The 24,402-nt window shown below is 43.4% G+C and overlaps 1 protein-coding gene across 1 annotated transcript in view; it reads left to right on the top strand.

Annotated features, from left to right (window-relative positions):
• ERI2 (ERI1 exoribonuclease family member 2) overlaps nt 1-24,402 on the top strand; it is a 196,613-nt gene that overhangs the window by 143,388 nt on the left and 28,823 nt on the right. The gene's annotated exons all lie outside the window — the stretch shown is intronic.

The raw sequence follows: 24,402 nt of genomic DNA, 5'->3' as shown, positions 1-24,402 counted from the left end.
TGCTGCTGACCTCATAAAGCCATATTGCAGACCCTGTAGTTAAGGTCTGTGATAATCTGGTAAGCGTATTATTTTTATGGTGTTTTCGGTGGTGGACACAAGTGAATTCGCGCTGAAGTGTACTATTTTTTGTTTCTAGAACTGGCCGATTTTACGTCGGCCAAAGTCCAAAATGCTGGGAATTTCTGACATTGGCCGGCCAGTTCTAGAAACGGCCAAAGTCAGTCGGCCAAAGTCCAAAACGCACAAATCCCAGAACATCCCGGGTCCTGTCCAGCACCATGAATGGCACTCGGAACTTCCTCTCTGCTCTGAAAGATACAGCATACTAATCTTTGTTTAAAGAAAAGCATTTCTTAGTTACAGCTGATATAAATCTGCAGTGTGTCTACATCCTGCTTTCTTGGGAGAAGACATTGTTAACATCCTGTGCTTTTAAATTACCTGCTCTGCTGTGGCAGTCTGGTGACACGGGGAGAGATCAAATTACAGTGGCGATTAGTCACAGATGAGGGGGAATGCATGGCTGTGGGTGCTTTGCTGGGGGGCTGTGCATGGCTGTGGGTGCTCTGCTGGGGGCTGTGCATGGCTGTGGGTGCTCTGCTGGGGACTGTGGGTGCTTTGTGGAGGGCTGTGCATGGCTGGGGGGTCTTTGCTGGGGGGCTGTGCATGCTCTGCTGGGGGGCTGTGTATGGCTGTGGGTGCTTTGCTGAGGGGCTGCGCATGGCTAGGGGGTCTTTGCTGGGGGGCTGTGCATGGCTGTGGGTGCTTTGCTGGGGGGCTATGCATGGCTGGGGAGGGCGGGGTCTTTGCTGGGCTGGTCGTGGCTGGAAATGCTTTGCATGGTCGGGGACGGGGGGGGGGGGGGGGGCGGCTTTGCATAGCTGGGGGTGCTTTGCTGGAGGCGCTATTCAGACCTCCGATCAGGGCGACCAGAGAGGCGGAGAAAGGCAGAGCAGCGGGCACGCTACCCGCCCGGACCCATACACTTCATATGCAGAAGTGTTCAATGACGTCACTTCTGCATTGAAGTGTTCGGGTCCTGCGGGTCTCGCGTGAGCTGGCAGCTGCTATGCCTCTCTCTGCCTCCCTGGTACGGTCGCCCTGATCAGAGGTCTGAGTACTTAGCGGCAGCAGGGGATGAGGTGAGCGGGGCTTCCTGGCGGCGGTGAGCCGGACTTTGGGACTTGGCCGGCCACGTGAAGTCACAACGCGTTCTGGCCGGCCAAAGTCCGAAACTGAAGCCCGTTTCTCACATTGGCTGCATGAGCTGGCCACTTCGCATACTGACCGGCCAGAACCCGAAGTGGCCAGACTTCGGGTTCTGGCCGTAACATATATAAAAATCTCTCAGCTGTTCTCATGTAATCTGTGAAAAAAGCAGTGTGTGTGTGTGTGTGAGTGAGCAGGGCAGAAACAAACAGTAAATAATTCCTCTGTGAATAGTGACAGAGAAGTGGAACCTAGCTATATGATATAGCTCTAGCATGAAGTGGACACAAAACTGTTACAAACAACTCGTAAACAAAGCATTTTTTTCATGCAGCTTTCTATTAATGCTGGCTAAAAGCTCTATAGGTATGCTGGGTTTACAGAAGGACAGTTTATTTGATAGTTGTTCTTTGATATTAATCACTACAATAACACTGTGCAGCCCTTATGTTCCCCCCATCTCCAATATCCATATTTGCTGCAGACTCCTCTCCTTACCATTAAAAAATTAAATATGACTCCACTACAGTGCCACCAGCTACAATGTCCCTATATTGTAGAATAACTCCATTATAGCACTGTCATAGTATTTTCCTATTTGATACCTTACACCCCCCCCCCCCAATTAAAGTGCTTTCCATTGTAGTGCCCCTTGTAAAAGCACCCTAAGTTGATGTCTCCCCTTGCAGAGCTCCCCATTATAGTGTCCTATTTTTAGTCCCTACCCCCTCCTAATAATTTCTTCTGTTATAAGGCCCTAAAAAATGTCTCCTTTATAGTGTCCCCCATTGTAACACTTCCAATTAGTGTGTCCGCCTGAAATAATTCTGAGTTGATGCAAATTTGTATTCTAATTTATGCTAACTGGGTGCAAAATAATATATGGGAGACATTTATTGGGACAACTTTTCTTCGCACAGTACGCTTATCTATAACCTTGACATTTGAAAAATGCTTGTAAGAAACAAAAATGTTTTAGCCTCTGTAACTAAAATAATCTTATAAGTTTCACAGCCTGGAGTATGATGAGATGTCTCAGAGGAACATTTTAAAGAAGTACTCTAACTTTACAGTTTACAATAAAAGTTTGCATAGAACATTAAAACTTAAAACATACACATGACAGCTTTTCTTGCATAAACCGCTAGAATTCTGACACTGTATCGGGACTAGCGATACAGCTAACTAGGAGCACTAAGGGTACTATAGAGGGGATACACTATGGGCTTGATTCACAAAGCGGTGCTAACCTACTTAGCATGTCTAAAGTCTTTAGACGTGCTAACCAGGGTGCTAAGTAGGTTAGCACCGGATTTCTCAATCAGATCGCACGCTAACTTTGCGCGCGCAAAACTTTACGCGCGCAAAGTCCTATGCGCGCTAAGTACCATAGGCTTTAATGGGCACTTCGCGCGGAGCGCCCTGCGCTCTGTGCAGTGCGCGCGTAAAGTTTTATGTGCATAAAGTTTTACGCGCGTAAAGTTTTATGCGCGAAAAGCTAGTTTAGACGTGCTAAGGGGGTTTTCACGGGCGTGCTAACAATTGGCACCGCTTTGTGAATCAATCCTCAAGTGTTGACACTATAGTATGGAACATTATAGGATGGAGACACTAACTAAGAACACTATAGCAGGGATCATTATGGCAGTGGAGACACTAACTGGGAGCACTCTAACAGAGGGACTCACTCCGATTCCATCTCTTTCTCTCACATCATTTGAAGTCCATGCAATCCGACTATACTCTCCTTCTAACCTTCAAATCAGCTATTTACTGCCCTCCAGGCCCTGCTTCTATTTTCTTAGATCACTTCTCTGCCTGGCTCCTCCAATTCCAGTCCTCTGAACTCCCTACCATCAATATTGTTGAGTGATGTTAACATTCCTTTCGACACAAACAATTCTGTTGCCATCAAATTTCTGTCACTTACTTCCTCCTATGGCCTGTTTCAGTGGTCCAAGGCTCCATCTCACACTGATGGCCATACGCTCGACCTCATATTCACTCATCGCTGTACTGTCACTGATTTTACTAATGCTCCACTCCCGCTCTCTGATCATAACCTACTAAACTTCACTCTCTACCCCTCTCTTCCTACTACGCTGCCGCAAGCATGCTCAAATGTACACAGAAACTACCGCACCGTTGACATGCAATCTCTGATGCCCTGGCACCTCTCCTCACACAGTCCTTCACTAACCCAGACTTGGCAGCTACACACTACAACAACTTAATCACGCAAGTCATGGATGCAGTCACACCTCTCACCAATGTCCACCCTCATTGTGTCACTCGCCAACCCTGGCTGACCAAAGCAACTAAACAGCTGAAGAGGTGTTCTAGTGTAGCTGAACGGCATTGGAGAAAAACCAATACTAATGAAGACTTCATTTCATACAAAAAGGCCTTACACAACTTTAGAATTGCTCTCTCTTTTGCAAAACAGTCATATTTTTCCTCCCTTATACCCTCCCACTCACACAATCCAAAGCGCTTGTTCAGCACTTTTAACTCCTACGCCCACCCCCTCGTCCTCCTTCTTCATGTTTATCAGCTGAAGAATTTGCAACATATTTCACTGATAAAATTACCAACATTTGAAGTGTTTTTTCCTTGCAGACTTGCAGACCTCAAACTCCATCTCCAACCCTCTTGTCAATTGCTCTCTCTGCCTTCTCTAAACTCCCTGAACATTTTCTCTCCTTTCTAATTTCCAAATCTCACCTAACTACCTGTTCTTTGGATCCTATCCCCTCTCAGCTTATTCTGCAGCTATCCTCATCCCTCACTCTTGTCCTAACATCCATGTTTAACCTATCCCTCTCCACTGGTTTTTTTCCGTCCTCACTTAAAAAGGCTGTAATAACACCACTACTTTAAAAAAAAATCTGTAGATCTCACCATGTTAACCAACTACCGCCCAGTGTCACTTCTCCCATTTGCATCTAAATTACTTGAATGCCATATTCATGCAGCGCTAAGCTGCTAATTCTCTGCTGGATCAGTTCCAGTCTGGCTTTCAGGCAAACCACTCCACAGAAACAGCCCTTACTAAAATGGACAATGATCTCCTTATGGCTAAATCCAAAGGTCATTATTCCATACTCATCCTTCCTGATCTGTCATCAGCGTTAGATACTGTCGACCACACATTACTCCTACAGATCCTTTCATCTTTAGGTATTAAGGGCCTCGCTCTTTCCTGGATATCATATCACTACTAAAATGTTAGTTCATGCTCTCATTATATGTCGCTTGGACTACTGTAATATATTGCTCGGTGGACTACCAACGAACTGACTGGCACCCCTCCAATCTGTACTGAACTTGGCCGCTTGTTTCATCCATCTCTCTTCTTGGGCTTCCTCCTCTGCTCCTCTCTGTCAAGCTCTTCATTGGCTGCCAGTTACCAAGAGGATTAAATTTAAACTCTTAACCCTAACCTACAAAGCTCTCCACAATCTCTCTCCTTCACCTGTGAGCATCTCCTCACTAGTTTCCAAATACCAACCCAACCGCAATCTCAGATCTGCACAGAAGCTTCTTTTGTCCTCCTATAGAATTACCTCCTCGCATTCACTTATACAAGACTTCTCACCGCTCCTCTTGAATGCCTTTCCACAGCACATCCGTCACTCTCCAACCTTTGAAATCTTTGGAAATTCACTTTTTCTGACAAACATACTCTCAAACTTAGGCTATTCCCCTTCAACCTCTCAAGTGTTACTCCTTACTAGATAACCTTAACAGGCACTGTGACTTTATGTATACCGCATACCTCCCCACCTCTTGTTTCCCCCAATTCCTTTAGATTGTAAGCTCGCAAGGGCACGGCTCTCTCACCCTTTTGTGTCTTGGATATTGTTGTTCATTTCATAGCTTGAACTCGGTTATACATTTTATTCATCATGCTACATCTGTCATTGTAACCACCAGTTCTGTATTTTGTACCAGTGTCCATATTTGATGTATATCATTGTCTGTATCATTATGAACCCCTTGTTTGTTTTTCTACTTTGTACAGAGCCACGGAATATGTTGGCGCATTATAAATCAATAATAATAATAATAATAATATCAGCTACAACCTAATGAGTTACCAACTGGCTGCTGAGCTGACCTATAGTCATGTGTATGTGTGTCTGTACTTATTAATGAAAGCATTTGACACCCCTCTTTGTAAGGTAACCACCAATACGAGCCCCACACTCACAGACAAATTCCCTGGGAAATTACATTCTGCATGCACGATAACATGTTAAACATACATGGGATGGATTCCTCATGTTATTATTTAAAAGAAAAAAAAAACACACATTAAAAAAAAGATCAAAGTTAACTCACTTGGGTGTGAAAAGAGCATCACTCTGAGCTGAGCAATATGTCTTCACCCAGGTAAGGCAAGTAAAAAATGTTTTGCCCATTTGACCCAGTTTTTACATGAAACACCTACCACATCTGACAGCACTAATAGAAACATGAGATAAAAAACACTGGGGCCCCTATTCAATTATGTTTTTTGAGTTGAAATTTTCACACCTTATTCATAAACAAACTTTTAAATGACACCTGAAGTTAGAGAAGTATGGAGACTGCCATACATGTTTTAACAATGCTGGCTGTCCTGCCGATCCTCAGTCTCTGAACCGTATACCCTAGACCAGGCTTTCTCAACCAGGGTTCCTTGAGTACTCTGCATGTGTTCCTTTCTCCCATCCTGGGGGGAAGGGGGGGGGGGATAAAATAGAACACATACTAGGGGACACTGTAAAAAGAAGCATTAAATCATTAAAATGGAGGTCAGAATAATAATGAGCACATTAATAAAAAGCACTAGGATAAAGGGTGTAATAGGGGGTCTTTAATGGGGGGGGGGGTCTTTAATGTACAGTTCAAATACCGTTATTGGTAGTCCATGCGACAATCAAAGTCCAGAATGGTCGATTGCCATGCGGCCTGAGGCCTTTGTGAGAAATAATCCAAGATGGAGGTTTTGGCCCATGTCCTTGCAGGCTGGTCGATTGATGTTAATTCGACTTCAGATTAAAAGTGAAGGACGCTGGACCTTTGTGTCATTGGAGTTTTAACCTCACTGTAGATGGGAGGGATCATGACACGTCAAAGTCCAGCCTTGTGCAATTTGAATAAGGCAGTGCCCCCTTAGACAGGGAGAGATTTTGGCCCAATTCATGTTTTGCCTGCTCTCTCCGTGACCGTAGGTCACATCAAGAACCCAAATGAATATTCATAATCAGTGTAATTGTGGGAATCTGCTAATACCAAACACGAGAATCAGATATGACTCATAACACAGTTTTTTACTTCTCCCCTTTGTAGCCTAGGTTTGGAAGCATCTAGCTTCTCCAAACTCTCTCAGCATCAGTGTCACGTGAAGTCCAATAAATGCTGCAAATTTGAAGGACCTGCTATCTTGGTAACACCAGAAATATTACAAAACTGTGCCTATTATTAAATATAGTTTGTAAGGTTGGTTGAACTTTTGGGAGTCCCCAGCTGGAGTGATAAGGATCACTCCTGTGTCTTCTTTGAACTCAGGCCAGAAGGCAGCTATGTGTCGGACACCTGCTGGGTCAGTTCCTAATAGTCTGGGGAAGACTGCGGTTTATGAGGTTTTGTCAATATAATCTGCGATGGATGCCTTATGAACTCTCTAGGGGGTCCCATGAGGCTGGAAACCCGCTCTTCACACTTATGCTGGGAATACACGTTTCGTTTTTGCCTTCGTTTTAGCCTTCGATTCGTTCGGTAAACGAATCGAGTGTTGAAAACGTATGTGAAAATAGTCATAATCTCATTATAGTTTCGATTAATAGACACCAAAAACGAATGACTAGTGATCGAACATGTTTGATATTATCTCTCTTTAGCCATCTAATCGAGCCATTGGTAGGCTTGATGGCTGTTCAGATCGATTATATATTAGTTTATGCCGTCCGTCCCTGTACTACGTTTCGTTTCTTTGCAGCCTTCGATCATTGGAAAAACGAAACAATCAGAATCGAAAAAAAAACGAAACCGTGGGTGGTGATATTAACCGTACGATCGATTATTTCGGGATCGAAAAGGACAAAAGGCACAATCGAAACGAAGGTTTAAACGAAGCCAAAAACGAAACGTGTATTCCCAGCATTAGATGCAAGAGACTATGTAATTAGAAAACTGCCAGTGCAAGCAGAGCCAGGAAGGAGAGAAAAAAAAGGTTGATTTAAACCAAAAATGTCATTTTGGTTGCTTGCAATGAAACTTGCAAGTGCGTTTATCGCTCACATGACGCATAAGCGGTTTTCTCAGGAACCGCAGAGCGTCACACCCCTCCCTCTACTAACCTGGAGCTTCCTCCAGCCCCTTGCAGCTGGCATGTCCCACGACATAGCTCCACTCGCAGTTGTCGGCCCGGGGTCCCCAGCGGTGCAGTGGCCGCCCTCCGCTAGTGCGCCTGCGCGAGCGCCGCTGTTGATCAAGTCTACGTTTTCCACGGTGCACTGCGCAGATGCAGTAGTTCTGCACCTGTGCAGTACACCGCGGACAACATGGGCTTGATTGACAGCAGCACTCGCGCAGGCGCAGTAGAGATGACCTTGGGGTCAACCTCTACACCGGTGGGGAACCCGGGCCAACGGCTGAGAGCGGAGCTGTGGCAAGGGACATGTCAGCTACAAGGGGCTGGAGGAAGCCCCGGGTAAGTAGAGCAGGGGGCAATTATTTTTGGATGATGACTCCTTTAAAGGACCACTATTGCAAAAAAAAATTACAATTTAATATACGTGTATACACATACTTATAAGAAGTACATCTCTCCCAGAGTAAAATGCACAATAAATTACTTTACTCCTATGTTTCTGTGAATTATATTAGGCAGTACAAGTCTGACATATCTGTCAGGTATTCGACTAGTCCATCTCCTTTTGGGGAATTCTGAGTACCTCCTTTATTCTATAAGAAAAAGAAATCCCTGAAAACGATCTATACAAAAATGTTGGCCAGCCTCCCTACTTGTTTAAACACTATTTTGGCAGTTGGACTAAGCAACTGCTATTCAGAAAGTCCTAGTGCACACTGGAGCGTTTCCACTGCGGTTTGTGATCTGCTTGCGGGTGCGGATCCGCTAGGGTAATGTATTTCAATGGGCTGGTGCACACCAGAGCGGGAGGCGTTTTGCAGAAACGCATACTCCCGGGCTGCTGCAGATTTTGGATTGCGGATGCGTTTCTGCCTCAATGTTAAGTATAGGAAAACCGCAAACCGCTCTGAAAAACGGCACTTCAGAGCGGTTTGCCAGGCGTTTTTTGTTACAGTAGCTGTTCAGTAACAGCTTTACTGTAACAATATATGAAATCTACTACACCAAAACCGCTACACAAAACCGCAAAACGCTAGCTGAAACACTGCAGAAAAATAAGAAAAAGCGTTTCAAAATCTGCTAGCATTTTGCGGATCTGCTAGCGGTTTTTGGTGTGCACTAGGCCTAAGTGGTTGGGAAAGTAAAGAAAACCCTGAGAATCCCCCATGAAGAACTGGATTAGTCCAAAACCTGTCAGATTTTTACTGTTTACTATAAGCGACAGGAACATAGGAGAAATGTAATTCATAGCGCATTTTAATCTGGGAGAAATGTACTTCTTGTACACATGTATCTTAAATTTTACAATTCTTTGTGATAGTAGTCCTTTAAGGAGCCCCCATACAATGTTACAATGGGATTTTAATTGATGTTGCCATGGCAGATAACATCTGCCATTTATCAGGTCAGTACGCTCTATAAGATGCAGTGAAACTGAAGAAGACATGTTAGCAGCCATTGCCAAGGTGTGGTGTGGTGATATATTGGGGTGCTGATGCTGTTAAGGATAATAACAGAACATATTTCTGTCCTGTTTCTGTCTACTGGGTAAAACCTCAGATGTGTATTGGGCTTGGGAGTAATTGGTCACCTGGCCAGAGTAAACTGAAGTCTAATGTAATTCTGTATGTAGATGTCCATTACCTCTGCCCCATTGTCCAGCAGGGGAAACTGTGTCGACTGCTAATTAGCTGCCAATTGAGGAAGAATAGGCTGGTCGGCATGGCTTTTGAGTCTGGTGTCAGCCATTGTCCCATTATACAAGGCAAGCCTGCTAGAGTCTTGAGGAAAGGGGGAAGCTGACACCTGAATGTTTGAAATGTATTTGACAGCCTACTGGAAATTATTGAAGGGGTGAAGTCCTTTTGATACCATTTTCTACCTGTGGAAATTGAATTATTGGTGGAGGTGCAAACTATATCCTTATCTTTGATCAGCTAGGAAATACTGTCAACAATGGGGTTGTCACCTGTAACTTGGACTAGGGAAATCTTTTCATGTATGTGGATCTCTGGAAATCCCATTTATGTCTGAGATTTAATTAAAAACGAGTTCCTTGCTCCCCAAGGAAGTTGCAGCCTCCAGGCGTATTTCATAGTATAAAACCGCAGCTAGGATAGCCACAACTTGTAGTTCTTGGAGGTAGTCCACACGGCTAGAACTAACCTGGTTCCTGACCAGAAGTGCGAACTCCCGCAACAACGCCAGATCGATACGCTGGTACGTTTATTTCCCCGTTTATTTTGGTAAGCAAAATCGCTTTGTGTGTATCTTTGTAACCTCTTATTTTTGTAACTTTTATCTTTGTAACTTTTTTACTTTGTTTTTGTACATCTTTTGTATATATTAAGTTCTGCATTGTTCCACGTTTTTTATGGAATATTAAATCGTTATTTAATAAGCTTGACTTCTGCTGTGCTAAACTAACCCTCATAGCCTAGAAGAGACTGAAGTGTAACCGTGTATAAGTTCATGCCTAATTGTACGCTTGAGCAACACTACCATATGAAATTGTAATTGCATTGTGTGTGGGGGCGTTTGTCATACGTTGGCCTAAAGCGCGCAGCTGACCCAACGTACGATACGCCAGTGCGAGTAGCTAACAGTATCGTTCGGAATGACTGTTAGTGGTTTTGCTGCACGACAGTGTAACTTGCATTACAAGTCAGTGTCTGATTGTGCTGTGTTACTGTACAACTGTACTGTGTGTGTGGGTGCGTGGCGTTCTCGTATTCGGCCTAAGCGCAAAGCTGACCCAAATACGAAAACGCAGATTGCGTGTTTAGCCCTCGACAGCTGAGGGGACGTGTCTAGCAACGCTAGTGGTGGCAGTGGGAAGTGTTTGAGGGGTTCCAACCTTGTTTGTAGCTTAAATAAGGCTGTTCCCCGCTTAATCTGATCAAACCCGCAGTCGGGAACCGTATACGCAGGCGTGCCGCGGGTCGGTTCCTGACACGTGGGACTTGCTTTCCAGATATTGTTTGCCTGTTGCACCACTGCTGCACCAGTAGATGTTTTACATTTCAGCTGAACTTTTTTCTTGCGCCAATGTACCTGCTAGCCTTGAAAGAAAAGGCAAGGCTTATTAATACTGTATTCAGTCAGTATTTAGATTGTTATATATCAAAATGTTCATAAATATTTGTTAGATTTGATATTAATATTGCAATTAATGTCTAATCTATTAAAAATATAATGGAAACCTGAGACATGATTAATGGGTGTATTTATACTTACTTGCAGCTTCCTCCAGCCCCATGCGGTGCGTGGGCTCCCTAGCTGTCCTCTCCGGCTTCTCCTTTCACTTGATCTAGTAGTCGGTAATCTGGCCAGTCATGTGCCTCTGTGCATGCAGAGCCCAGCCGTGCACGAACCACCTCTCCTGTGCACGGGAGCATTCTGTGCCTGAACAGTTCTACTGTGCAGGCACAGAATGCTCCCAGCTGCAGGAGTGCGATGAGGGTGCCCTTGTGGCTGGCCAGATTACCGTGCTGCATATCAAGTGAACAGAGCAGCCAGCGAGGAAGCCCACGCACCTCATGGGGCTGGAGGAAGCCCCAGGTAAAGCTTCTTTTAAGGGGCCAGAGACCTCTGGCCCTTAAGTGGTTAAACAAGTATTAAAATAGAATGCAGCCAAAAAAATGTCTAAGTATTTAGCAATTAAAGCTTTTTGAAAATATGAAAAATGTTTAGTAAATATGATTTCTACAGCTCAGAATACAGCTAATTTAGGGAAATTCTTAAAACTTCTATATAATTACTTTTATCTGTACACAAAAATAAAACTTGCCTGCCACTTTTTAAATACTGTTTCATTGCCTAAATATTATTTAACCCTTAGCAGTAATCCAGAGTCAGGCTCGGGACGAAAAGCCTGCTGAACAGGGTGGTAATCCCGTGTCTGAGTACGTTTCATGCAGGAGCTGCTGCAGACCTCTCTGAGGTATGTTTTACTTCTTGATTTTAGGGTCTAAAAGCTTGTGAAAAAATGGTATGGCTTTTAGAACTTAAATCTGGGAATAATCATAACGCCAGGAAGGTTAATTGCCTAGCAAAATAAATAGACCTGTTATAACCCTGAGGGTTTTTTTGTTTGTTTGTTAATAAAGAAATAAACTCTGGTTGTTTTTGGAAAAAGCTTCTGAAATACACTTAACTTTAACATTGGCGTGTTGCATTGCATACCCTTTAAAATCAGGATTGTTACAGAGGGAAAAAGTTATATTGCGTGCTTTGCGGGCATCACGCATACAGTGCAGCAAAACGTGTACGATTTCAGTTACCGCATAGTAAGCCTCACGTTGTTCTAATGGATTCTGTTACACCACACCGAAAAAAAGTTACACTTTACCGAAGTGTAACTTCGTTACACTTTACCGAAAAAAAGTAGCAGGAGAGGAAAAAAAACAATACGTTGGAAAGAACAAAGTTAAAAAATAATAGATCAAGAAATGATTGATATTTTCCACCCAATTCCTTCATGTTCTTTAAAGAGGAACTCCAGTGAAAATAATGTAATAAAAAAGTGCTTCATTTTTACAGTAATTATGTATAAATGATTTAGTCAGTGTTTGCTCATTGTAAAATCTTTTAAATCCCTGATTTACATTCTGACATTTGTTACTTGGTGACATTTTTACTGTTGGCAGGTGATGTAGCTGCTGCATGCTTTTTTGGCAGTTGGAAACAGCTGTAAACAGCCATTTCCCACAATGCAGCAAGGTTCACAGAGAGGAAACTGCCAGGAGTACGTACTCAGAGTTTCTTGTGGGAGGGGTTTCACCACAATATCAGCCATACAGCGCCCCCTTATGGTCTGTTTGTGAAAAGGAATAGATTTCTCATGGAAAAGGAGGTATCAGCTACTGATTGGGATAAAGTTCAATTCTTGGTCGGAGTTTCTCCTTAAGTCACAATGAGCTTGCTAGTCATCATCTTTACTACTGGCAGACAAGAAAAAAACTAGACAGCACCAACTGCCATTTTCTATAACGACACTCACTAAGGCCCAGTGCACACCGAGCAGTTTTTGAAGCGATCCGCCGGCCGCATCCGCCTATAAAAACGCTTGTCTAATGTATTGCAATGGGATGGTGCACACCGGCGGTTTGCGGTTTTTGCCAAGCCGCAACCGCGCCTCCTGCTGCGCGTTTGCGGTTTTCGGAAGCGTTTCGTCCTCAATGTAAAGTATAGGAAAAACGCAAACCGCTCTGAAAAACGCTACTTCAGAGCGGTTTGCCAGGCATTTTTGTTACAGTAGCTGTTCAGTAACAGCTTTTACTGTAACAATATGTGTAATCTGCTACACAAAAACGTACCCAAAACAGCTAGGTATGTTTAGAAAACCTCTCTAAACATACCTAGAATCGCTCTGAAATCAGCTCCCAAAACCGCTAGCGTATTGCGGATCTGCTAGCGGTTTTGGTGTGCACTGGGCCTCACAGTGTGCACAGAGGGAGATGCTGCTTGCTTGGCAGTTGTAAACAGATGTTATTTTCCACAATGCAATGAGGTTCACAGACCGGAAACTGTCATGACCATGATCATGACATCACACTGTGGGAGTGGTTTCACCACAACATAAGCCACACAAAACTGGTGATATACAGTATTTAAAAAAAAGGTAAAAATGTATCATGGGAAATTCATTTTTTGCCCTCCACACTCACAGACATTTTTATTTTTGCAAAAGTTGCATTCAGTACTCTCTATTCTCAAGGCCCATACACACGCCTGACAAGTCGGGCTGAGGCGGCCAATAAAAACCGCCGAAAATCAGGTGTGTGTACGGCATGGGCCGCTCGTCATTTCTCTGTTGCCACCCCGCATAACAACACAGCATGTCATCAGCTACATAGCTGACACGTATGTGCCGCCCAGCCCAGTGATGTCACCCAAGGGGATTTGGTCCTGACCCCCACAGGCGACATCCGTCAAAGGTGTGTACACACCTTTACAAAGTACTCTCAAGGTCCTTTCACCATGAAGATTATGGTGTGATGCAATTTTTCTTCATTCGCATCGCAATGTATCCAAAACATTGCATCATGTGTTTACGGTACAGTGGTACCATACAGTACAATGAAAGTATGCCTACATTACTAGCGCAGGGGGAGCACAAGGCATTAACCCATTAGCGTTACATGCGTTGCTACGGGGCGTTGTGATGTGCGTTACCATAAATCACAGTAACGCACATGCCGCTAATGGATTAACGCTCAGTGTTACCCTGCGATAGTAACAGAGCGCACAGCAAATTTACTGGAGTTTAGTGCATCAAGCCCATAGTGTGAAAGGCTTCTAACTTAACCCTTATTTGTTTTATTTTTTCTCCTAAGCGATATTTCCACATCTTATCAATAAAATGCCTTTTAAGCAACCAAAAAGCAAGAAAATAGAATAATTTTGACATTACTTTTTCACCTTCCTTTTGGTACTTTTTCAGTTGCAGAGTTTTGAAAAGCTAATTCAAACAGAACATGAAAAGTTATTTCCTAGGAGAAAAACTGAAGTGATGAAAGTGAGACTGAAGTGTAATTTTTTTTTTTAATGATATAATTAATTGGTTGTGTAGTACGGATATTTACTAGAACATTAGTAGCAAAGAAAATATTCTCATATTTTTATTTTCAGTTATATAGTTTTTTTTTTATAACATTGCATCATTCTCTAATATTTGCAGTTTACACACTACACTCTGCATTCAAAGGGCTTGATTCACTAAGACAAATAGCATACCTTATCAGAGTTAACACACCTTATCAGAGTAGCATAACGAGAGCTACAAACTTATGCCTGCTCGTCCTGCCCTGAGCCCCTGCAGGTCCAATCATTATCCCCGCATTTATGGGCCCAACAGGCTGCCTGTTAAGTTTCCTGTCAAGTGACAGGCAGCCTATTGGGCCAATCAAAGGGCTTGATTCACAAAGCCGTGATAACTCTTATCACGGTCGCGGTAGCGTTTTGCGGGCGCTATAATGCGCGCAACGGTTTTCACACGCACTTGCGAATTTGTACACGCAAAGCGAATTTTCACGTGAAATCGTCCACGGTTTCGTGCGGAATATGGCCGTTTTCAAGTGAAAATTCGTGTTTGTGTGCGCAAATGTGCGATTGCGTGTGAAAACTGTTACACGTGTTATAGTGCGCGTGAAACGCTACCGCGACCGTAATAAGAGTTATCGCGGCTTTGTGAATTCAGCCCAAAGTGCGGGGATAATGTCCTTTAAAGTGATTGGACCCGCAGGGGCTCAGGGCAGGATAAGGTGTTTTAACTCTGATAAGGCATGATAACTCTGATAAGGCATGCTATTTGTCTTAGTGAATCAAGCCCTAAATGATTTCACAGAGCAGGCTAGTGAACGTTTGAACTTTCCTCTGCAGAAAAAAACAAAATACAGTGACAGACACTTGAGATAATAAGCTTCAGAAGACAGAGCTCTCTGCAACTTTGAAAGTCGATCAGTGACTCTTTTGCATAGATAACTGGAGTTTCTTAACTCTTCCTGTACTGGAAACAATATTAGACTCATATCTGCTGTTAATGTTTTGTTTCTTGGCTGTACTACACATACAAATCATTATATCATAAGTTTATTTTCACTTCAAATTCCCTTTTATGCTGGGAATACACAATGCGTTTTTTCAATTAGTTTTTCCGCTCGATTTCCCGCTCGATTCTCTTATCTTTTCTTATCAATTTCCATTCACTTCTATCAGAAATTGAGAGGTAAAACTATTGAAAGTAAGATTGGACATGTCGGAAATTATCTATCGAACTATCTATCTGCCTAAAAAACGCCTGGTATATTCCCAGCATAAAGGCCCTTGCATTGTAGGGGACACTGCTTGGAAGGAGGCAGGAAAATAAGCCCATTCAAGAAGTGGAAAAACCAGGTGCCACCATTAACTTTAATGTTAAATATTGTCTATTGGATGCAAAACTGGAGGATTTGGGTGCCAGGCAGAGGCGGGACAAGGTCCTCCAGCACCCAAGGCTGAGACACCAAAGTGCGCCCCTCCATCCATCCCACCCCAGCCGTCACACACTGATTGCTATTAGACTAAGAGGCGCCACAGGGCCCACCACCTCCCCAACACCTTAAAATCTAGTTATCTGACTTGCAGTCACTGCTATGTATCCCCTTTTCTTATTTATTTCTGCTTCAAACACAATTAGGAATGACAGCTGAATGAATTGTGCTCCCCCTCCTACACTGCGCCCTGAGGCTGGAGCCTCTCCAGCCTATGCCTCAGCCCTGGTGCCAGGCTCTGTGCCGTCAAACAACATTTTTTGTTTTCAGAATTAGGGGTTTGAAAAATATCGCTATGGAATTAATTTTCACGCTTATAATTTTTGCAAATTATCATTTACATTTTCAACATTTTGATATTCTACTTTTGTATAATTGTTGCATTAGTTTTGAAAATTATAATTTTGTGGGGTGTTAGGGTTAGGCACCACCAGGGGGGTCTTAGGGTTAAGTATCAGCAGGGGCATCTTAGGGTTAGGCACCACCAGGGGGGGTCTTAGGGTTAGGCATCGGTAGAGGGTGGGTTCAGTGTGAGAGTAGGGTTAGGTTTAGTAGTAGTAAAATATCTGTAATATTTTTGGGCTACATGTAGGACGTACACATGATTATACCAAAAATATATGGCTTTGGAATACTTACAATCATTAAAAAAAAAATCACTTTAGAAACTATTGCTAATTTTAAGCCATATTTCTTTGTAAACTGATATTTTAGTACTCCTTACTGAAAAATAATGATTTTGGCTTTATCCTGTGCCCTTTTTTTGCACACGCTTGGCGCACTCGTAACATGGTGTGATTCAAAGTCTATGAACATTTCACACCTCATCAGTTGCATTGTAAAGGAGTCAGTTATTACGATGGAGAACATGCAGTGTGTTACTAGAATCGCACAGGTTGACACGCAGTGTTCACCAATGACAGTGCATAATGGGCAGGCTGCTTGTTTGCCTGCATTACATTGCATGCTTCTGTAAATGTCTTTGTTTGCATTGTGTACTTTATACTTCAATGCAGTGCAGTGTCCTAGTGTGAAGCATACACCTTCTTTTGATGACTCACTGAATGCACAGCAATCCATTGGGCTTGATTAATGAAGCTGTGCTGCTATAGCAGCGCAGGCTCCATGACCAGTAGCGTGACCTAAATCCATGGATGCACGCTTCGCTCGCTCTTGCAATGTAGCGTGCCATCCTTAGTTACGTAGCTCCTTTAAATGCCACACGCTACGGTGAAGTATCGCTGCCGTGATACTTCCCTAGCGCAGCCGCTACTATGTTGATTAACATCGTTACTATGTTAATTACATAGTAACTATGTTAATTAACATAGTAGTGGTTGCAATATTTCACAGCAGCTGGCGGCATGTAAAGGAGCGCGCGTTGCTATGTAGGCAATGCACGAAACTAAGGAAGGCACGCTACTCTGCAAGAGCGAGCGGAGCATGCATCTCTGGATTTAGGTCACACTGTTGATGACCAGCAGTGTGACCTAAATCCAGGGATGCATGCTCCGCTCACTCTTGCAGAGTAGCGTGCCTTCAAGAAGCTGCTCTGATATAGCAACACAGCTTCTTGAATCAAGCCCATTGTACTCAAGGTGTGCCTATGGCTTCCTTGCAGTCTATTTTTTTTTTTTTGTACAAATTGTTACAGTGCCATTCTTTGTTTGCATAGCTGTCCCAGCACTGGGACCCTGTGAGCATATTCAACAAGAGCATGTGGAATATGTTCTAGTTCTGCATGGTTGTACTGAGTAGGCACAAGTACAGCCTGTGCAGTAGCACAAAGCCACAGTGCTACCTCTGGAGCAGCTGGGAGCTGCTTATCCTAACTCCATCCCAACCCTTATAATTGCCTGATGCAACCTCATCCTTTTCCCTTACCCTATCCATTGTCCCAACTTCCTAAGTCTAAAGTATTGGGCTGAACATCACTTATTTGCATAGATTGTGTATGTTTTCTTTGTGTTTGGATGAGTTTCCTACAAACGCATTGACTTACTTCTACATTGCATAAACATAGCGGGGATTATGCAATTCACTTTTTCTCCTGGTTTCTCCTAGGTAAAACTTTGCACCTTATCAATAAAATGCTTTTTAAACCACCAGCATGCAATAAAATACTCCAAATGATTTTGACAGTGCTTTTTCACCTACTTATTGGTACTTTTCCAATTGCAGAGTACTGATAAAGTTAACAGAAGATAAAAAGTTAGCTCCTAGGAGAAAAAGTGAATTGGATTGTGCCCATTGACCGCAGAATGTGGTATTAACCTGAGCGGATAATTCAGAAACAACCTTATCAGTCCGCCGACAGCGCGTACACACTGAATGTCCACCCAGCGGGAGGGTCTGGCGGACCTGTCGTTGGCGGAAGTAGTGCGTGTGTACGCACCTTAAAAGAGCAAGCTTTCGGTCCAAGGGCCGAAAGCTTACTCTTTTATATAAACTTTTAAGTTAGCCAATAAATGGTATCATCCTGATTCAAAACTTCTTGCATAAAATAGTGACATGAATTGTAAACATAGTATGTGTGTAGCAAGCGTTAGAAATAATAACTCATATATTATACATACCTCTAAACTTTTTGAGATGAGAAAGAGGAATACTTAAGCCACGGCCACGCCACTCCCCCAATCACGCCCCCTCATGCACCTAGTCACGCATACCATAATGATTTCATAAGAAAAATATGTTGTTTTATAATTCAAACCACACTGGTCATTTCTATCCTGGTTCATTTTCCTTCATGTTAACATTAAAATTAAGAAGCTTTAAATCAGGATGATACCATTTATTGGCTAACTAAAAATGAATAAGAATAAGAAAGCTTTCGGCCTGATGGCTAACATGGTACAATACCCTACTGCTACATTTTAAAATTAATAATAGATCAATTTAAAGGATGGGAGTAAAGTTTAGAGTCAAACACATTTTTTCAGTAGAGAAATTATATTAGAGTGACCAGACGTCCCGGATTGCCTGGGACACGTCCCGGATTCGGGATCCGCTGTCCCAGGCTTAATGAGGTCCCGGGAAACGTCCCGCTTTCAGCAGCGGGACGTCCCGGCCTCGGGACTCTGGCCACTCTCTCCTCAATGAACTGGCAGCGGCGTCTATAGACGCCGTGCCAGTTCATTGCCTGCAGCCCCGCTCCAGCCTCCTCTTCCGGTGTCTGTTTCCGACACCGGCAGGCGAGCAGGGCTACGGCAAGATGGCTGCCGAAGCCCTGTACTGGAGACCTATTTGTGTCTCCAGTACAGGGCTTCGGCACCATCTTGCCGTAGCCCTGCTCTGCCAGGCTGTCAGCGCGGGAGACTGCAGGAGAAGTAAGACGGTCCCAGGAGCAGCGCGCCAGAGGCCGGAGACTTCTGCCAGGTGAGTAAATGCTTTCTTTTCCAGGTGAAATGTTTGCCCGCATTGTTTCTTTTCCAGGTGAAATGTTTGCCCGCATTGTTTCTTTTCTGGTGAAATGTTTGCCCGCATTTTTTCTTTTCTGGTGAAATGTTTGCCCGCATTGTTTCTTTTCTGGTGAAATGTTTGCCCGCAGTGCGTTTCTTTTCTGGTGAAATGTTTGCCCGCATTGTTTCTTTTCTAGCTAAATGTTTGCCCGCAGTGCGTTTCTTTTCTGGTGAAATGTTTGCCCGCATTGTTTCTTTTCTAGCTAAATGTTTGCCCGCAGTGCGTTTCTTTTCTGGTGAAAGTTTGCCCACATTGTTTCTTTTCTAGCGAAATGTTTGCCCGCAGTGCGTTTCTTTTCTGGTGAAATGTTTGCCCGCAGTGCGTTTCTTTTCTGGTGAAATGTTTGCCCGCATTGTTTCTTTTCTGGTGAAATGTTTGCCCGCATTGTTTCTTTTCTGGTGAAATGTTTGCCCGCATTGTTTCTTTTCTGGTGAAATGTTTGCCCGCATTGTTTCTTTTCTAGCGAAATGTTTGCACGCAGTGCGTTTCTTTTCTGGTGAAATGTTTGCCCGCAGTGCGTTTCTTTTCTGGTGAAATGTTTGCCCGCATTGCGTTTCTTTTCTGGTGAAATGTTTGCCCGCATTGCGTTTATTTTGTACCGACATGTTGCCCGCATTGCGTTTATTTTGTACTGACATGTTTGCCCGCATTGCATTTATTTTATACTGACATGTTGCCCGCATTGCGGTTATTTTGTGCTGACATGTTGCCTATTGCGTTTATTTTCTGGTGTCCGGGGTAACTGTTACTGCATTTATTATTTAATGGTCATAGATGGCTATGTTTGCTGCTTTGTGGTTACGGTATACTATTAGCATCACACAGTTTCTGCACACCCATGATGCAAAGTCTCGTTTGTCCACATCATGGCGTAAACACTGCTTTCTTATGCCTCGCTGTTACATCATTACGTTAGCTCCGCCCATACAATGTCATGGCCACGCCAATTTTTTCGGCGCTGCGCGCGCCTCAGCCCCCCCCCCCAGTCTTCGCCGCTGTGCGCTTCTTAGTCCTCCCCACTTTTCGCGCCGCCCCCCCCCCCCCCCCCCCAGGTTGGATCCACAAAAATCTGGTCACTCTAATTATATATATATATATATATATATATATATATATATATATATATATATATATATTTTTTTTTTTTTTACATACAGAGAGGGACAAATGAGGAGGAAAGAGGGACAGGGCTCTCAAAGAGAGACTGTCCCTCCAAAAGAGGGACAGTTGGGAGCTTATGCTTATATAGTGAGACAGCCTCTTGCCGTCAGTGTAGGTGTGGAAAACAGCAATGTCACAGACATTTTCTATGGCAGATACAAGCTTTTACGAGATACAGTTTCAATAGAATGAGCACACAGCAGGTGAAGAAAAGGGGAATATATATAACAGCCTGCAACACTTGCACACAGTGTACTGTCGCGCTGTCTCTCATATGACGCTAGCAGTGACGTTATACAGCTGCGACGGTGCGACACGTGTTTGATTTGTGTAGGACTGTAGGGGAGAGGAGAGGTATCGCTGGAAGTATGAGCGCCGACGTGCAGAAGGGAAAGAAGAGGGGGAAGTCTCAGTATGTGGGGAATGCCAAGAGGCACAAGGGCGGCAAGCAGCTGGAGGTGGGCATGCAGGGCATCCTCATCACCTGCAATATGAACGAGAGGAAGTGTGTGGGGGAAGCCTACAGCCTACTCAACGAGTATGGAGATCTTCTGTATGGGGTTGAGAAGGTGTGTAAAAGCAACATTATCATGGCCACTGGCTGCAATGTTATATGAGTACAGATTTCTAGGGCTATCTATGCAGTGTAAAACCATCAACATCTGCTATATATCCACCCCAATGGCTGTTAAAGCTCTTATCCAGTTAAATAGTTTTATAATCTCCCTTTTCTACCACTAACGGGATATCACATGTATAAAGTCATGAAAACTATTCAGAATACCCTAATCGGCTTGCATTCACAATTTCTGTAGAGTGGCACTTTCCAAACTGTTGGGATACTAGTGGCATCATACAGTAATGAATACAGTTACCTAAGGAGTTTCTGAGTGTATTCATTTAGAATAACATTTGATGAACATTAGAGAAAAAAACAACAACTGCAAGCTTCATCTCAGGGGCAGTGAATGCTTTCTAAAAATTAATAGCATTTGTCCAGCATGCAGCTCTCCTTGACTTTGGTGTTTTACTGTAGCGGCTGCATCACGATTCCTAATACTTATTAAAGAACAAGTGACACCCATGCTAACCTAGAAATAAAAAACACATATATAACTAGATAAATACTACTTCCACTTACATAACAGTTGTATTGTGCTAGCCATTCCTGTGAATTTTAGTGTTGTCCGGATCATGAACGATTCGGATCTTTGATCCGAATCTATTTTATGAGTCGATCATCCGAATCATCAAAATGAACGATTCAGATTGCAAAAGGGGCGGGGCCAGGAGCGACACGCCCCCTCTCAGCGGGCAGCGGGGTCCTGGAAGCAGAGATCGCTCTGTTGTATGGGAGGCAGCCTTGCAGGGAGACAGGTAGATGAGAGAGAGGGGACATGGGTGCCACTGCCAGATATGTGTAGAGCACACATACTGGCTGCAATGTGCTGCCCATTATAGGCTGGCTGTTCCGTAGTGCTGCACAGTGAACACATGGGAAGCTTTTGGCTCAGCACAGCTCAGTAACTTTGCAGGCACTGTGATTGAAAGGCAATATAATCCTCCTGCACTCGGCACTAAACAGCTGCACTTATCTTCTGGGAATGCTTTCTTTCACTGTGCGACCTTTTCTTTCAAAGTATACAGATGAGCATATAGGTGAAATACATGTAAAGCATAATGATTGCAGCATGTGGGTATTACGTGCAAACATTTCTGCTCTCTGCTCGTCCCTCCTCCCTTCTCTGTCCACTCCCTGCCCTCTGTCCATCTTCTCCCCTTCTCTGTGTGTCCACCCCCCTCCCCTTCTCCTGTCCACAGACCTGTCCTGCTGTTCATTTCACCCCCGAATGCTTCCGGTAGTAAAATGATCCGAGATTCGGATCAAAGATCCGGATCTCTTCAATGATCCGATTCGAATCATCCGGATCATTGAAAAGATCCGAACTTCCCATCTCTAGTGAATTTTATAAAGGAAAAGCAGAAAATCCTATTCTAGGCAGTGGCCATCTTGCCAAGCTAATGCTGACATCATATCCTCCTTGACTCTTGTCCCCCCCCCCCTTCCTCATTGTGTATTCATTAGCTGCCCTCCTCCCAGAGTCTTCAGACACTCCCACTGAGGAGTATACTAATAACTGCACTGTCTTTTTTTTTATTTACACATCCAATCACTGAGTCACCTCAGCCTTGATTGTTAACACAAGTAATCAAAGGGTGTTTCTGATAAGCGGCTAGGCAGGGAAATAAATGGAAGAGGAGTAATATATTATCGATAAAAATAACTCCCAGCATTCAACTCTTTGGCACTGTTTGGCACTAGGGCCAGTGCTCCTAAAGTATCTAATAACTCCAAACCATAACAGCAGAAAAAGTTTTGCAAGTTTTGAATGCAGGATTAGCATGTTTATCACTTAATACACTCAGACCAGTTGCTGTTGAAATTAGATTTTTATGGTGGCAATATCGTTTTAAAGACAGGAATCAAGTGTGAGCAGAAACTGTGATGTAAAAACTTGAGTAACCTAGATAACCTCCACCTTAGTAAAGCCCAACCAAGTGCTAGTCAAACTCTAAGGGTCCTTTCATCAAACTGTTACATTCCTTTGCAACGGACAGTATCATCAACATGATGCAATGATACTCCTATGCTGCTTACATGTTGCTGTGCATTTAACAGGCAATATGCAAGTTTATAGTGGCAGTGATGCATAATTTCATTGTACTGTATGCTTCTCTGTATAGTCGCACCGCATGTCTAATGCACGGTACGATTTTGGCTCTCTGATGCTACTCTTTTGAATGTCCAAATGTGGAGTCATGGCGAATATTGGCTAGTTATGCACCAACTTGTAGATCAGAATTTCAGGATCTGTTGAAATAACAGGCTTTTGTATTTCCGCCTGGATGCATTGAAATCCATACTCTTCCCACTCTGGGACGGTTGTTAAGCCATGTAAAGGTATGCAATTTCGGTTGCCATACAAAAATTAATAAATGATGTTGTTTTTTTGTAAATTATGTTTTTTTTTTACAGCAAAGCAGCCTGTTCTGTAGTAAAAGGAAGGGGAAGACTATTAGGGACTAGTGTCCAAAGAGGACAGAATAGCAATGGTCACTGCCACTGCATTCTGACAAGTTTGAACACTAAACTACGGTTGTGCTGACACTAATTTTTGTTTCCAAGATGACTGCGATGATTGTCTCCAATGATAAAAGTCTAGTGCCTGTACATACATTGACACCTTTAATTTGTAAGTCAAAGTGACGGTAGCCTGTATCCAACAAGTTCTTGTCTAAGGGCTGGAACCCACTAGAGCGATTTTCTGAGCATTTAGGGAGCGATTTAAACCGCTAGTGATTTCCCTAAACGCTCAGCTAACGTTAATGGATAGGACAAATTCCACTGGAGCGATTGCGATTACCAAAATCGTAAATGCAGGACATGCAGCATTTTTGAGCATTAGCGTTTCTGCAATGTGAAGTATATTAACGTTGGCATAATCGCTCGTCAAAACCTACACAGAGCGATTTTGCTAGCGTTTTTACATTACTGCACACTGTAACAAATTTAAAGTTGAGTGAACGGACCAATCAGAATAAAAAACGCTAATCGCTACACAACCGCTGGCAAATTGATTACACTTTTTACAATTGCTATCGAAAACGCTAATGAAATCGCTTACAAACTCTAGCGATAGCGTTTTGTAGTGGGTTCCAGCCCAAACTGGAAAAGGCTTGTGGCATAATAAGCTAGTAATGTGGTGCTCTTTAACTTTTACAGAACTAGTTGAGGTCTCCTGGACCTCCATTTACTAGCTTTTCTAATGGAGGCCTAATGCTGAGTACACGGTGCGTTCCCGCACTCAATTTCCCGCTCGATTCCCATCGATTCGTTTATTTCTAACATGTCCGATTTTCATTTCGATGGACCGTTAGGTCGATTTGCATGTAAAGTATGCCAAATTGACCTAACGATCCATCGAAATGAAAATCGGACATGTTGGAAATAAACGAATCGAGCGGGAAATCGAGTGCGGGAACGCACCGTGTGTATTCAGCATTAGGACTGAGAAGGAATGGCTTCCAGCTGATGTAAGACCACCAGTTCTGCCCCAGAGTAAGGTTTTTGCAGACATTCATATTAATATTTTATGGTTTTAAATATAAAGT

Source organism: Hyperolius riggenbachi, chromosome 7, assembly GCF_040937935.1.
Source record: "Hyperolius riggenbachi isolate aHypRig1 chromosome 7, aHypRig1.pri, whole genome shotgun sequence".
In the NCBI taxonomy this organism is placed as follows: Eukaryota; Metazoa; Chordata; class Amphibia; order Anura; family Hyperoliidae; genus Hyperolius; species Hyperolius riggenbachi.
Note: the sequence above shows the minus strand (reverse complement) of the source record. Positions and strands in the feature narration are given on the sequence as shown.